Here is a 15,014-nt window from a genome sequence, read left to right as displayed (position 1 = left end):
CCACTTCAACATGAACACATTTTTTTAATCAAAACTAATTCGATATAAAAAAATTGAGCCAAACTTTTTTTAGTTTGAAATTTCAATTGGTTCAGTTAAACCCGAGAAACAAAAAAATAAAACAAATTCAAATATCCAATTAATTTTGATTTCAAAATACAAAACTGAACCAAAAATAATTGGATTGAAATCGAACCTACCGTTTAATTAACCAAACCAAATTTGATCAAAGCCATCGGTTTGGTAGTTTAAATCGGTCCGCTCAATATTCTGTTTAATCCAATCAAGTCGCAGTAGAACTACAACGTCTTGACTAAATACTCTTTAAAATAAAGGATATTAAACATCTTAGGTTACTGAACTTATCTGTTACTATAAAAAGGGTACTAAATATCATTTTATTAAAAAAAGGTCATTGAATTATACCTTTTATTAAAACGGAAGGTCACTACGGCGGATACGATCAAATTTTGTTACAAAAAGGTCACTGAACTTATCGTAAATTATAAAATAGTCACTAATTTATATACCTATTTGAAATTTCGGCTTCCCACATAAGCAAAAACAGTGTGTTTTAGTGTCAAAACGGTGCGTTTCATATGAGTGACATCCCGTTGTAAAAAAATGTCTAGCTTAGTGACCCTTTTATAACAAAATGAAGTTTAATACCTTTTTTTATAATAACAAATAAGTTCAGTGACTTGGAGAGTTTAATATCTGTTATTTGTCATAAATATTCAGAAACTTTATACATTTTTTTCAATTTAATTATACTTTTTAAAACTTGTTATAAAAATACAGCCAACTTTAATTTTTTTTTTTCAAATTCATACACGGTGTTAATGTGGCAGTCATTTATTCGTTAAAAGTGACATCCGCTTCAGTAAATTACATCAATAAACAAATGTCAGCTCAGCACTGTGTATGTATTTGAAAAAGAAAAGAAAAATTAATATATTTTTATGATAAATTTTAAAAAACATGATTAAATTAAAAAAAAATGTAAAATTAATGAATTTTTATGACATTATTCTTTAAAATAAAGCCATGTCTGACTAAGCTCCAACTTTTTATTTAGCGGTAAATGATTTATCCAATAAGGAGTTTTTGAGCTAATAATGTTCGTGATTGACCCTTTTGATTAATCAATATAGTTAAAGCAAATAATACGCTTTTAACTTAGGTTATTGTCACTATCTTTGTCTTGGAGATTCTCTGTTTTTATTTCATTTTGTTCTGTTTTTATTTTTGTTTTCTTCATACAAGTTGATTACATTGAGTAATCGCACATCACACTTACATGTATTCGAGCATTATTGTGGTAATGCAGCCCTTAATGAGCTAATTATGCATAATAGGACAATTGATTAGTTGAACATACAAATATAATATTGTTGCAGAAGACAATTTGATCAATAAGCCAATTATTATAAAAACCAGTATATGACTATTTCTTTTAGAAAATAATTTGATATGCAAATGCACCAATCTCATAAAATTAAATCTAATATTAAATTGATGTAATCTTTTTTATTATATATATGAGAGGGAGAAGTTGAACCACACAAAATTTTAGTGTTTTTATCCCTTTTTTTTAAGATTTAGTGTTTTTATTCTTAAAATTAACATTTTTATTAGGCTTAATAGCGTAATAAAATATAAAATTTAGAGTGTTTGCAAATTTAACATGAACTTTTAATTTTAGTAAATTGATACACCAACTTTTAATTTTTTGCAATTTTAGCACATAATAACTTTTCATTAGAAAAGTGCTAATGTGGACAACGGAACAGTGGTTATTCCGGTTTACGCATCAGTATTTTTATGATGAAGTTGCTCGGTGTCTAAAATTGCAAAAAAAAAAAACTGATAATTCATGTATTAATTTACAAAATACGCTAAAATTCGTTAATTTTTACTCTATTAAGCTTTTGTTACTACGGGACTCTATCTAAGGAGTAAATTGATATAGCTAGATTCAAAGATGGAGAATATTATAAATGTCCTAAATGAGCTTCTCGTCATATTGATTTTGGTCTAGCCTATGACTATAATTAGTAAGAACTCTCAAAAATGATTAATTAGTTCCAAGACGTATTAATTTTCTCTTGATTGCATATAGCAGGATCTAAACCATTTTTCTCTCCTTGAGGTTTTATATGTAAAACATTGGAGAATATGAAATTCTTGTAATTTAATTTCAAACTCATCCCCTAAATGATGTCTACAATTTTATTTGTTGTCAAATTAATCATCCAAGTTCAATTTTCATTATTTAGTGCCTTTACCTATGCCTATATTATATTATAATTCTCCTTTCAAAATGAATTCCATATTAAAGAGAGCTACTCCGTCATCAAGCGTGGAACTATCCGTAGACTATGGATATATTCTCTAATCCCGGATGGGATCGTATTTTTCAAAAAATTAGAGATGATTAATTGAAAAAAATAAGAAAAAAATTTATATTGAATTTAGGGTTAGATGGAAGTTATGTCGGACTGAAAAAGAAAATAAGAAGTCAAAAAAAATGAAGCTCGGATTGAGAAAAAAATAAAATCAATCCGTCATTGTCCACCATATATACAAAGTTTTTTGCTAAAACAATTTTTATGCATAATGACTAGAAAGTAGAAACCAGCTAAGAGAGCATTTCAGGGAGGAGTGGAGTGTTTAAGCAAGGTCTCGGGTTCGAGTCCTTGTGAATGCAGAAAATTCCCACTGGCAGACTCACCCACCATGCCAGGTGCGCGACGCGGGTCGGATCCGGATTAGTCAAGGCGAAGCCTTGGAAACCGGATGGGCTTACCAAAAAAAAAAAAAAAAAGAATAGAGTAGTTGCCGTCTCCACTAGTTTAATTTAGTAATATGATTATTATGTTAAATCCAAAAAAATTAGGGTCAAGAATTTCTCCTTTCTTTTATATGATTAAGAATATACTAATTGCTAATTATTTTTAATTAATTGGCATCACCGTCAATCCGGCCAGTTCAGTAGCTACATGTTATAATTGTAATTTCGGTTAGATTGTCAATTGCATCTATCACATCCTTGATACCATCTTTTATTTATTGAATTAAAGTACGGTTGAGTTTGAATTGAAGAAAATTAAAATTAAAATTTATTAAAAAAACATAAAAGAAAACAAAGATTAAAAATGTAATTTATTAGGGCTTCGTTCATATAGACAAAACACAAAATTATTATCCAACCGTCTCTATCATTCTCATTTTCTTTTTCTTCCTCTCAAATCTTTCATCTCTCTTTAATCTATGATATCTATAAAACACACAAAAGACCTAACAGTTTATAGCATAAGAAACCATCGTCGATCGCATCGGAGAATGAAAATAAAATTTCATCACTGTCGTTTTTCTTCCGATAGTATTGTGTTCAAACAATGGCGGCTTCCGGCGATTTGTCATGAGACTATTTCTTTTTTGCTCCGTTATTTTTATGACTATTTAGCTTTTTCAATAAAATTGATAATCTAACTATTATTTGTAACTGATTTTTTGTTACATAGGTTATTATTTTAGATCTAATGTTAATATGCTTAATTTCTAAAAAAAATTCTTTGCCATTATGGCTTCATTTCTGACATTTTTTCTATAGATCACATATTTTTCTAATCTAAATCTTATTTAACCATTTCTTTTGATGCTACTGGTATGTATAATACACCAAGTTCTGATGAATTTAAACCAAAAATACACCAAGTATTGGTGTATTTACTCCATAAAGACACTATAAAAACGCCATAAATATACTAAAAATACCACCAAAAAAACAAAATTAACAAAAATTGATATAAAACAGACATTAAACGTAGAAAAGTAAAAAAAAAATTTCAAAAACTAAGAAAAGCCATTTTGATAAATAAAAAGATATGAAATGAAAAAGAGTAAAAAAAAAATGAATACCACTGTAAATAAAGTTAAAAAGAAGGCGACCCGGAAGGTTTTCTCTAAATATATAGTGCCGATTATTAAAAAATTTAAAGAATTTTTATTAAGTTAAAACCGAAGGAGTAAAGAATTTAAAACGAAAGAAGTAAATGAAGTAGTAAATTATGTTTATTAATGTACATAATTAAAACCATAAGCGAAAGTGGTTGAAATTACATCAATCAACGCTTGATATTTTCACTTTCTGAAAAAAATTCTCTCCAGATCTATTTAAATTTTTAAATTTTTTCCAAAAAAAATGTGATATTGAATTTAAATTGAAAATCACAATCTAAAATCATAACTTTTTTATTTTTAAATTTTATTTTTGAATAGAAGTACTATGATCCTAAATTTTTATGTGCTTTAAATTATTTGGAATTTATTTATTTTTCACTATTTGAGTTTTTTCAGCGTTTATTTAAACTGTAAATTCAAGTTTCTTGAAAATTTAAAATTTCCTTTGAAATTTAATAGAAATATATTTCAAAATGAAACAAGTTACGGATTTCTTTATATGCGTAAATAGTGCACGCGGTTTTTCAGTTTATTTTGCCTCGTTGAGTTTTTTCAAATAATATTTATATTATTCGTTTTATTTATAATTCAGTAGATTAAATATTAAATTTAATTAAATGTTCTAAATCGTATAATATTTAATTAATATGATGCACTTTAATTTTATCTTAATAAAAATCAATTTTGAATATAAAAAAGTGGTTGAAAATGAAAATTGTTTAGGCAACTATAAATTATTTGTCTTCGTGATTTGAACTTTTTCCACGTTGATCCTAGTCAACATGCACTAACAAACGCAAATGTTAGACTCATACAAAAATGTACACAAAAATTGATGATATCATTTTGTTTATTGAATAGGAAGAGTTTCCTTTAATTGGTTTAGCCTCTCTAATGTAAACGAGCAATTATAACAAATTATTCTCATACGCATATTAATTATACATGCACAAAACTATGTATGTTGAGATTGATCATTAATATTAGGCAAAGAGACCCTTCTATTTTATCGATTTTATTCAAGAGGCCCATATTCCAAAATTTGTCACGTTCAGATCCCTTTACTTACCTAAATCGTGATTTTCATGCCCTTAGTTGGACGGAATTTGGTAAGCGTGTCTCACTCTCCGTTAGTGAAAGTATGAGAGAGAGAAAGTGACATAGTAATTTTAAATCTACGTGAATTAAATGGATATATCCTTAGATGTCTACTGTGTATCTTCTTTTTCCTATCCTTTTATGTGAAAGAACAAAAATTTCTTCTTCATTTCTTCCGATCTTTCTATTCTAATTACATAGAAATTATAGGAAACAATCAAAATCCAGAAGCAAGAAATTAACCTTAATTCATATTCCACAAAAAAAAACTTTTGTTCTAAAATTCAAATACAAGTCAACAGTAGAAGCTAATACAAGAACAATAATGAAATTATATCCAAAACAGACAAACCCATTATCCATATAAGGAATATATCTCTAAAGTTAACTTTTAACTTCTTTAAGCACCAAATCAAACGTTCCTGTTGGAATATGTCTAGAACTCTAATTCCTATTTGTATTAGGACTTTATTGTGGAGTATTTGGATGAAGGATAACTTGTTGTCATTGGACAATTAGAAAGATATAATCCAATTAGGATTAATATTCCTAATGCCATATAGATTATTTATTTCCTATATATAGCTTACCTTATTCACCTTTTAGAGTACACCAAAACCAAACACACAATGTAGACATTGATGTGAATAAGGCGAAAAGGGAGTGTGTGTGTGGTGTGAGGAATAAAAGTTAATTCTAACCCTTTCGGGGTTACTTCTTATAGAGAGTTAAACACTTTGTGGGTTTTTCTTCTTAGGGCATATTTAGAGATGTTCTCTATTTGGTGATTCTCTACCAATTTTGTACTCATTTTGATGATTAGTGGATGGCTCGATTCTTTCGCCCGTGGATGTACGCTTTAATGCAGAACCACGTAAATCTCTTGTGTTTTTTATTATTTTGCTACATTATTGTTTGTTGATCAAATCCATAATTAAATACCTACCGAATGGTTTTGATTCCGATGCGCATATCAATCCGGTCAAGAACCGGTCACGACAATTGGTACCAAAGGTTCAACAATAGGTATCAATATTACAACAATTGGTATCAGAGCCAATTCGGTTTCCAGATTTAATATGGATTATGATTATTATGGCAAAAATATTATTTGGAGAATTTCACAATTCGAAAGTGAAATTACTTGACACTAAAAAGATGTTTTGGAGATAGAAGCCACCAAATTTTGGAAGTGCCGAAAGTCGTTAATTGAAGACAGATTTGGGTATTAAAATTCTTAAGGAGATTTTTATGATGGAGATGCATATGTCACTTTAAACTACAAAGAAGAAAGGTATGACTTTTCTAAACATACAACTATTTGAAGATTTTATAGAGGCTTTGTAAGATGAATAATTGAGGTAATCTCTTAATACTTTCATGAAACTCTATAAGTGATTTGGATCTAATAATTAATTCTAAGAGTTTGTTGAATGAAGAGTTTGTTTGGACATAATCAGATTTTGATAAAATTATGATATTGCAAAAGAGATTTTGTTTTGATTAAATAGCAATCTTAGACACAAGATGGATTACAACGTTTGTAATTTTTGGAATGGCGTCACTATTGGATCGCTCATAAGCCAATTTGTTTGGATATAGGCAGAATAATTTTATGAAATTTATGCAGATTCAGGTTGTTCATATCACATATGTGTCAATTTTGATTGGTTATCCGACTATAATTGAGTTGATAGTGGAGTGTAGTTATGGGTAACGATCAATACATGCAGAATTTTGGGATATTGGTTCAGTCAAGGGCAAGATGCATAATGAGGCAGTTAGAACAATAATGTTTGTTCAACATGATTTCTATATGCACATGTCTGGTATCTCAATATATAAAAATACGAGTTTTATGAGTTATTTAGCGATGAAGTGAGATTGGATGATGCACTTGTGATGTATGCTCATTGGGTTGGTCGACTTTTGAAGATTAAGGGATATGTTACGACCTTAACATTTGTTTTTTGATTTAATCATTATAGGCTACTAATGAAGTTTGTTTATGGTATCAGTTTTAAGACCAACAAAATTCGAAGCTTCGTGAAATTTTGATTGATACACCTGAAGATAATAAATCTTCAAGTCATTTTGGTTTCAGCAAGTTCAAGACGTTCTTGAAGCTTGTATGGCCCTCCTCAAAGAACCTCTTTTGGAATAAGTTCAGTTTGGACTTAAATGGAGAAGGTGGAGCGCAATAGTAATCACAGTTTATTGGAGAATTCAAGTCAAGGTGAAGATTGTTGGAATATGTCTAAAATTCTAATTTCTATTTGTATTAGGACTCTATTGTGGAGTATTTGGGTGAAGGATAACTTGTTGTCATTGGGCAATTAGGAAGATGTAATCCAATTAGGATTAATATTCCTAATGCCATATAGATTATTTATTCCCTCTATATAGCTTACCTTATTCACCTTTTAGAGTACACCAAAACAGAAGACACAATGTAGACATTGATGTGAATAAGGGGAAAAGAGGGTGTGTGCGGTGTGAGGAATAAAAGTTAATTCTAACCCTTTCGGGTTACTTCTTGTAGAGAGTTAAACACTTTGTGGGTTTTTCTTCTAATGGCATATTTAGAGATGTTTTCTATTTGGTGATTCTCTACCAATTTTGTATTCCTTTTGATGATTAGTGGATGACTCGATTCTTTTGCCCGTGGATATAAGCTTCAATGCAGAACCACGTAAATCTCTTCTGTTATTTATTATTTTGTTATATTATTGTTTGTTGATCAAATCCATTATTAAATACATACCGAATGGTTTCGATTCCGATGCGCATACCAATCCGGTAAAGAACCGGTCACGAAAATTGGTACCAAAGGTTCAACAATAGGTATCAATGTTACAATTATTCCAAATTACCCAAAAATTTCACAACCCAACTTTGATTCAACATTAAAAAACACACAAAAAGAACACCTAATTCAAGCTCCTATTAGTCCATCAATCAGAATTTGCAAAATTAGCAAAATGAGTTGAAAATAGGGAAATTCAAACATACCCAGAAAACTGACAAAAAAACTAAATGAATTTGTAATAACAAAAAAAAAATATAAGATGAGCTGAAGAATTGAGTAAATGAATTGAAGTATTGTTATATTATTCAGTTCAAATAATCGATCACTTAGGATCGAAGAAAAAAAAAGACACTTTATAAGGTTTTTTCCTTAAGTTAGCTCAATCAACAAAACGGAAAATAATCAACATACAAATCATAAAAGTGATAATACAACTCATTCATAACCAGAGTTAGTACCAGCAACACCAACACCGTCGTGTTGATCGGCGTTAATGAAGAAACCACCCACTTCAAATTATATGGACTAAATGATGGAGGTCGGAGGAACAAACTTTATAGCCACCGCCGGCGAGTGAGGGTTGGGGAAATCGAAGACATATTGGAGATGGGTTTTCAGAAAGGATAAGTGGATCGATGCTAGTTCTGGCGGTGATGTGGGTTGTCGAGGTGTTTATTAAGAAGAAGAATGATCCAGGTTCAGCAAGAAGAGTATCAACTGAAAAGATAAGATCAGACAGTTCATACAGCAGAGAAGAAAGGGGCTAGGATCGATCAAATTTGGTGAAACATCGGGCTAATATAACAGAGTTCGTCGAAGAAAGGAGCTTGAACGGTGAAGAATGGTTTGGTTAGGGAAGAGAAGAGACGATGCAGTTTGATTTGAAAGATAAAACAGATGCCTATGTGGATTTTTTTTTTTCAAAAATTAATTGAAAAGGTGCCAACATGGTCTTTTCTTTTTAAAATTTGCTCTGTTTATTGACGAAAAGGGAGAGTGAGACATACTTGTCAAATTCCGTCCAACTAAGGGCATGAAAACACGATTTAGGTAAGTAGAGGGACCTGGACGTGACAAATTTTGGAATAGAGACCTCTCGAACAAAATCGGTTAAGTAGAAGGGTTTTCGCATTGGTTTTGCCTTAATATTAAACACTAGTAAAAACAATAGAAAATTAGGACACAATTCTCTTAAAGTTTTACATTAATGACTTGAAGTTTAAGATTTACGGGTTAGGTTTAGGCATTATGATTTCTAATTTACTAGTAAGCGAGAGGTGATCCGCGGTAACTTAAAATAGTTTTTTGAAATATCATTTCGCTTATATAAAATTTGAATAAAGGATTAATTCACCCCCTCAACTTGGTATGAAATATCAAATGAGTCATTTTGGACGTTTTTGGGTCAAACAGACCCGCAACTTGTATTTTTCTCTCAAATCAGCCCCTATGACACAAAAACACACCCAAAAGAGAGTGAGATTGCTAATTAATCACAATTACAATATTAATTAAACACAATTAAACCTAATTAGTCTAATTAAATGTATTTAAACACCTAAATTTAAACCGCCGGAAACCGTCCAACTCCACTCCTCATTTTGTCATAAACCGCTCCTCAGGCGAGGAGCAGAGGAGGAGCACATATGCTCCTTAGGAGCAGAGCTGCTCCTGAGGAGCTGCTGCTCCTCGTTTCAGAGGAGCAGCGAGGAGTGCTCCTCACCTGAGGAGACGGTGGGGGAAGGAGGCGACAGATGGTGGGGGGGATGGCGGCGGACGGTGGTGGTCAGAGCAAAGAGGAAGAAAAAGGGAAGAAGAAGAAGAAGAAGAAGAAGGAAAGAAAAGGTATGAGAAGAGAAGAAGGAGGAAAAAAATAGAAAGGTCCTTTAATTTTTTTATTAAAAACGAAATTAGTTAATGAATATTTAAAAATTAAAAGATATAATTTAAAAATAAAATTATTATTAATTTAAGAGATAAATAAAATATTGAGGGTTTTTTAAAAATTCCATTTTTTTTCAAAGAGTGTAACACACTTGCGTTTCTGAGAGTGGAAGAGGGATTTTTTGACCGAAAAACGCAAGTTTTGGGTCTGTTTGATCCAAAACCGTCCAAAATAATTTTTTTGATATTTCGCGCCAAATTGAGGGGGTGATTGATCCTTTGTTCTATAAAATTTTGAATCTGTAATTTTTTTTCTTTTTAAAAATGAACGTGTAATTTCATATGTGCTCTTTTACTAAAACAGGGCTTGTTATTATTAATTTCACTAAATATTACTTCCTCTATTTTTTTTTGTCATTTTAGACAAATGTGTTTTTCCATCAATAGTTGTCTATTTAGAGATTTAAGATGATTTTAATATTTATTTTCTAAATTTACTCATGCCTAATAAATGACTCTATTTTTTATTTTAAAAAGCATTTATTAATTAGTGGGGTTATATTAGTATTTTTTTTATAATTTAAGATAAAATTAGCATTGTCTTGGTATGTGTAATTTTTTCTAAATGGACAACTAAAAAAAATGGAGGGAGTATATTTATCCACTAGTAATGTATACGCAAGAGGTTCAGATTGGCGCTTGTGGCGGGAGCTAAAAATTATTTTGGCATTTAAGGTGGATAGTAGTCATAAAAAAAATGGTACGAAAATGACCATATTGTCAATTCCGTTTCTTTAAAATAAAGAGTTCACATAACTAAGGCCCTGTGATCAGGAATTAGAACATTTAAACCCTTATCTAAAATGAGTAAATTTTTTTAAAATAATTATTTTAATTGGTTATAATTATTTTGAATACGATAAAGTTATTTAAATTAATGCTTATTTTTTCCGTTCAGTTAATTAATATCCAAATTTTAATTTTTTATGTCTTATTTAATAGTCAAAGAGTTGATTATATTCATAATTTTTATTTTTATTTTTAGAATTTTTGTTCGTCTGAATAATTTTTATTTCACTATATAGTTACGTTTTGGCAAAAGGCTCACTTTACCCCCTAAAGTCAGACCAAAAGAATTAGTAAGACCGTAAGGTGGAAGTTCGCTCACTTTGATCCTTGAGATTTTTCAAAATGGTTCATATTGCACCAGACGCTGACTCCGTTGGTTTTTTTCTATGAAGTGATGACGTGGCACATATGACAAAGTTCAAAAACATTCTTAATGTTTAAAATACTTACCATTTTTATATTTATAACTTGTTTAACCATTTTGGTCCTTTTCTTTCAAAGGTTATTTAATTAATTCAAACAAAATTATAGCCTTCACTAAATAAAAACTAAAAACTAATATGCTGAAAAATTATCCATCCTTTGAAAATTTAAAATACAAAAAAGTAAAATTGACCGTTTTACAACATCAAAGTGCTATTAAAAAAATAAAGATCGGTAATTTTTCAGCCTATCAGCCCTAAATAAATAAATAAATAAATACAATATTTAATTAGAGAAAAATAAATCTGGATAGAAGGGTATGATTGGGTCGTTTTTAAATTCAGTTAAGGTTGTTATAATAAATACTTAAAATTATATCTTTATTATTATATTATTTTAAATAAAAGTTTTAAAATCTTGATAAACTCGTCGAATTTTTTAAACTCTTCAAATTAGTCGTGTTTCTCGCAGGCGTAGCCACTTGACCACGCTCTAAAAATCAAACAATGGATATAAATATATTTGAATAGAAATGACTGCATGCATTGCAGCATTTGGCTTGCTACTCAGCATCATACTTTATATAATTAATAACATAAATATTGAAAAAACTATTAAATTTAAATGAATATAAATTTTATTCCATTAAAATAACAGTATATAAGATTATTAAATTCTATTTATTTTTATATCAAATTATGTTTAATTAGATCAACTACAATGTTATTAAAAAAAATTAAAGGTTTTAAGTTGAAAATTAGTAAAAAAAAACTATTAAATAAATTCAAATGACTATTAGATAAACCAATTTCTACAAATACATTTTATTTTTAAAAAATAATTACAAACATACTGAAAATTAAATTAAAAAAATAATACATTTTAAAAAAAATACTATTTAATTAGTATTGTCAGACTATCACTGATGACCATCGTCGCAACTGATCGCCGAACTCTATTTAGATTTTAAAAAAGATGACTTCCAGATCAAGTAAATAAAATTAAAATAAGATAAAATCGAAACAATTTATGGCATCGCTAGAAGAATTAAAACTACATTCATAGAAAAACAATCGTATTGGGTAGGTCGAATTATTGGAAATAAATAGAAAAGGAATTTGGGTGGACTTAATATTCTTATAGTCATGTCCGGACACTATTCAAATTTATGGTGAATCTGATATGGCCGAACAGGGCCGGCCTTAGATAAAATGAGGCCTTAGGCGGTTAAATACACATAAATTATATATTAATTTTTTAATAACAATTGATAATTCTTTATACTACAAATTAAAAAAAATTAAAAAATAAATAAATACACTAATAAATATACATAAAAGTTCAAAACATAATTATAATTTTAAAAAATTAGAACTCTTTAATTTTTTTTGAAATAAATTATTTTCCGTGTCGAAATTCAAACTTTTTATAGAAAAAATGTTAACCAAAGTTACCAAAGGAACTAAAATAAAAAAATATAAAAAAATAAAGTGAAAATATGTCACATGATTTTAAGAAAGAATTTGTGAATTTCATAACTACTAGTACTAAATATCTCTTCAAAAAAAAGAACTACTGAATATCAGAATCATTTCATTTAATTTGTTACCATTTAAAAGATATACGTTGACATTATAAGATTTGTTAAATATTTGTGACTCATTATACATTACCGTTTGCCTTAACTTCATAAGTGAATTATAAAAATAAATAACACCATAAGTGTAATTGTAGCATCAGAAAAGTGAGGCCCTAATAATATTGAGGCCCTAGGGCTAGGCCACTACCCTAGGGCCGGGCCTGTGGCCGAATTCCAATGGTGGAAAATTATCGTTAATTTTGGTGGATCTTATATTATTGTATTTGTATGATATCATCAGGCTGATTTGACATGGATTTTAGATGACCCTGTATAGAATATTATTGTATTCAGATTAGTTTATATAAAAAAAGAGCAAATTATTTTGAAGTCTCTGAGATATATTATAGTTGTTGAATATTAAGTATGATGGAAATCACACATTGAAAATATATGAGTAGAATGTGGAATATATAAGTGAGATGGACTACCTAACCCATTACCTTAGGGTTTTGGATTTAATGTGGTGTCCAGCCCACGGTTATATGATTCACATTCTGGGCCTCATGAATGTATTCTCCCATACATTGCGCTCAATTTGGACCAACAATTGGTATCAGAGCCCGGTTCGGCTGGATGGAACTTGGTGACTCCGGGTCTTCTATTCCGAAAGGGTTAGAGTCTAATTCCGAGGTAAGTTGAGTGGTCCAATGTGGAAGGGTATCACACTTAAGGGAGAGATTTGTTGAATATTAAGTGTAATGGAAATCCCACATTGTAAAGATATGAGTAGAATGTGGAATATATAAGTGGGATGGACTACCTAACCCATTACCTTAGAGTTTTGGGTTTAATATGGTGTCCGGCCCACAGTTATATAATTCACATTCTGGGCCTCATGAATGTATTCTCCCATACATTTCGCTCAATTTGGACCAACAATAGTCAATAGTTTAATACCTCTTATTCAAAAAGTCTATTTAATGGTCCTTCATTATTAATTTCGTTAACTATTAAACCCCTCCGTTAATTTCAACATTTATTTTCAAATGATTTGGTACCCCATCCTTAATTTCGTGAACAATTTGATACGTCACTTTTAAACGATTTGGTTCCTCAGTTTTAGTTTCATTAAACGATTTAGTTCTTTAAATTAACGGAAGGGTTTCTCAATTAACGGAATTAAAACTGAGAGATTATTAAGTAGATTTTTGAAATAAAAAATATTAAACTGTCAATTATAGTATACTTTAAAAATCTCAGCGTAATTTACTCTAAAAATTAAGTGCGTCTATTGTGAATAGTAAGTAGACCTATGCAGACTTGTTGGATCTCTCTGATGATTAACTCTAACACGGCAATGGAGACTATGGAAGGTGTAAAAACAGTGGAAGGGCAAATCACCCCTAAAGCATCCTTAAAAGACCAGCTTTTGACTTCAGCAAAATCTTAGGCCTCACATAGTTCACAAATATATATTTTTTAGAAGGCCAAATGTTGTAAAAAGGCCAAACCTTTCATAAAAGTTTCAAAAAAGTCCCGACCTTTCAATTTTGTCGATTTTGGCCAAAAACAAATTATTTGATTTCAATTGTGGCCAACTCTCAATTTAATTTCAATTTGCGTGACGCCTATGTGGCGCCTATGTGGCATGCCAAATATTGAAAGGTCAGGACTTTTGTGAAACCAAATAATCAATTTTTGGCCAAAATCGACAAAATTGAAAGGTCATGACTTTTGTGAAACCAAATAATCAGTTTTTGGCCAAAATCGACAAAATTGAAAGGTGAGGACTTTTGTGAAAGGTTTGGCCTTTTTACAACATTTGACCTTTTTAGAAAGTACACTTTTCAGAAAGTTAATATGAATGAAATGATATTTTTTGCTTGGTTTACTTGCTAACTTTTCGGAAAGTTGTATTTTAATTTTAATTAATTAAAATTTAATGACAATATTAACTTCAATAACTAACTAAACTAATAAAATGTAGGAAGATGATTATATTTTCCTTAAAGTTAACTAGGGAAGTTCCATTTATCTAGATTTGGCTAGCGAAGTCACTTCCCCAGTCAAAGAGAAGTTAAAGTGCTAACTTCCCGGGAAGTGAAACACATAAACTAAAACAAATAAGAATATTTTGTTACTTTTCGGAAAGTAAAATTTTCCTTCTCTATTTATCCCCAACCAAGCGAGGCTTTAACCCGGTGATTTAGATATGTATATAATACAATGGACATTGCTAATAATCATGGATGACAAAATTCCCTAAATTTTAAAATGGCTAATTAAACTCCCTAAATTTTATTTAATAATCAAATATACTATTTTTATCATAAAATGACCAAAATACTCCTAAAAGCTATAAGAAAAAAAAAAGCAAATCAAACCAACTCAACTTAACTAAAT

The sequence above is a fragment of the Mercurialis annua genome, linkage group LG5, assembly GCF_937616625.2.
Source record: "Mercurialis annua linkage group LG5, ddMerAnnu1.2, whole genome shotgun sequence".
NCBI classification, from domain to species: Eukaryota; Viridiplantae; Streptophyta; class Magnoliopsida; order Malpighiales; family Euphorbiaceae; genus Mercurialis; species Mercurialis annua.
This window is presented reverse-complemented; position numbering follows the sequence as displayed.